We start from the raw sequence: 2,835 nt of genomic DNA on the forward strand, positions 1-2,835 counted from the left end.
CCCCAACAAAACCCTGCTCCCATGAAATGTTCAATACTATTTCATCTTTGAAAACCAGTTCAACACCTGAACGTTTTTGGGATGAGTTATGAGTTAGATTTTAGGGAGTGAGAGTTGGTTTTAGTGGCAGTAGGACAGCCTCTCTTCAGTAATTAGACGGGTTGCTTCACCCTTGAGCCCTCCTTTAACTCAATTGTTCAACAACTCAGTTCTTCCGGGGAAGTGATTCCATCGAGATTAGAAAGCACTCTAAGGTCCATTCCGGTATTCAAGAAAGGCAGTAGGTCCTTCGCCTCAAACAGTATCGTCCCCATATCAATTTTACCAACCATCAGCAAAGTCTTCGAACGTCTCATTCATGTAAGGACTACCAGACTTTCTATATCAGAAAATTCCATTCTGAGTGAACACCCAATTTGGATTTGGTTCCTTCTAAAATCCACCACCGATGCTATTGCCCAAATTTCCAAATAATGTATTTACTCATCTTAACAATCAGAAATCACGGTAGCCTGGTGTGTTTTATTGGGCGACCTCACGAGAGCGTTTGATACAGTTAACCATCTGAAACTCCTTTAATAAGCTTGAACTCTACTTCATCAGATGTTTGTCCCCCTGCTGTGGATCAGGTCCTACCTTTCAAATCGTTACAGAGTGTCCAGGTTACCAACTACTTTGGGTACGGCACAGTCAGATTTCGTTGAGGTCTCCATGGGTTGTTCCTCAAGGTTCTATCTTCGAGGACCTTCTTCTCTTTGCCTTCTATGTAAACGACCTATAAGCTTCTTGATTTCCCTGAGGCTCGCGTCACTCAATATGCTGATGACACCGACGGGTCATTGTTTCGGGCAGACCTCTTCAATAGGCGTTAAATCTTCAATTAAACACTCACAATTCGAAAAGAATGAACTCTTGGGTTCATTCCGCAACAAATTATTCCTCAATGTTGACAAAACATCCATTCTACACTTTCGATCTCAGAACAGATTCTAAGGGTTTTTATTATTGCTTTAGACGAGGTTGGACATCATAGAGGTTGATATCAGTATGTTTCTTGGGCGTTCATCTTGGATGCTGGTTTTTCTTGGTCGTCAGCATGTGGAGGCCCTTTGCTCTAAGCTCAACTCGTAAATGTTATCCTTAAGATGTCTTTCAAATTTTCTGAAAAGTAGGTGCACTGAAAATGGGATATGAATGGTTACCCTTATTCCTGCTGTGATGTCATATGGCATAAATGTCATGGGGAACTGCTTCATCTTCTCTGTTACAAAGAGTATTCAAATTGCAAACGAAGGGCTATTCGTTTAGTGTTTGGGTTGAGGGTGCCTGGAGAGCTGTAGGCAAGTGTTTCACCAAAGAACTTATACTAACCCTCCCCTCCAAATTTTTATCTATTCCGTATCAATATACACTTTTAAACACATTACCAGATTTTCCTACCCACACTCCATATATATCCCACCAGAAAATAAAAATAGTTTTAACAGTACTCCCACCACCAAGATAGTAACAAAATGTACCGCAAATCAATAGAATATGTTTAGGACCTACACTTTAATAACAGATTTCCAGATTATTTAAAAGCCAGCACTTCACTTGCAGCTTTTAAAAACAAACTAAAAGACTTTCTAGTGAAAAAACTGTTTTTACTCACTCTCTGAATTATTGTGCCCCACCCAACCTTACAAGTAAAACTATCATTTAGTACAGTTTTTCAATATATTTTTAATTTGTAGATTTACCAGATATAGCAATATTTATAGTATTTAGTTATTTTATAGCATATTGACCAATTCTCGATACCATGTTATATGTGTAATGAGCAAATAAATGATTGTGAATTTGATTTGATTTGATTTGATTTGATTTTCAAATCCCTCATAAACAATCTTTACTTATAAATTTTTTGCTATGAGAAGTCAATTTAGGTTACATTCAATCCAACCACACAGAAAGTTGCGTAAAAGAAACGGGTTGGCTTTATCGCTGGTACCTTTTTTACTTCTTTTGACAAAACAAAACCACAAATTATGACCTTACACTTTACATGTAGAATGTACATGCAAAGTTTTAAAACAATAGATTTTAATAATAGCCCACCGGCGTAATCGTTATGATAGCAAGGGAGATGTGTTTGATACAAAATACATTACAATTGATAGATTAGAAATTTAACCTAATTAACAAATAAAGTGAGTAGCTCTACAAAAACACAACAATCTAACATGTGAAAGTGACAAGAACTTTAGCAATATAAATGTTTAAATAATTACAACGTATTTGAAATTATTCAAGTCAATATATTTGTTAAAGAGATTCAACATTTATTAGTGTAAATTTAGCAAAAGACAAAAACAATAAGGTTCATCAAGAATATACTACTATAATATATTTATGTAATATAATATTTATTATCATAAATATGTTATAATTATATACTTTTTATTTCAGGGGACAACACAAAATATCAGATTCCCATTCCGGGAATAGAACCCGGGCCTTCTGGGTGAAAGCCAGATATCCTAGCCACTAGACCACATGGGACGTGCCTTTTCTTGGGACACTATATAGTGTTCAATATATATTTTACAACTAAATTGATAGTATGAAAAAACAAAACAAAAACATAATTGATGGGTATATTACAATAAATTCTGTAAAAAAATGGTTTGTTTTTTTTATAAATGCCTTATTAAATATAAATAATTTGGTAAATTCAATATTATTATTCTTTGTACGATTTTAGTAGTTAATAGTTCATTTAATATATTTATACATCCTAATAAAATTAACTTAATTTGTTATTATTGATTTTGGTCGTAAATAAGATAAAAA

At 34.4% G+C, this 2,835-nt stretch overlaps 1 non-coding gene across 1 annotated transcript; it reads right to left on the bottom strand.

The window, feature by feature from the left end:
• Positions 1–2,472: 2,472 nt before the first annotated feature.
• Positions 2,473–2,544, bottom strand: Trnae-uuc. Its single transcript has one exon. It is a non-coding gene; the product is annotated as a tRNA-Glu (tRNA).
• Positions 2,545–2,835: the final 291 nt, after the last annotated feature.

This window comes from Homalodisca vitripennis, unplaced genomic scaffold, assembly GCF_021130785.1.
Source record: "Homalodisca vitripennis isolate AUS2020 unplaced genomic scaffold, UT_GWSS_2.1 ScUCBcl_10860;HRSCAF=19908, whole genome shotgun sequence".
NCBI classification, from domain to species: domain Eukaryota; kingdom Metazoa; phylum Arthropoda; class Insecta; order Hemiptera; family Cicadellidae; genus Homalodisca; species Homalodisca vitripennis.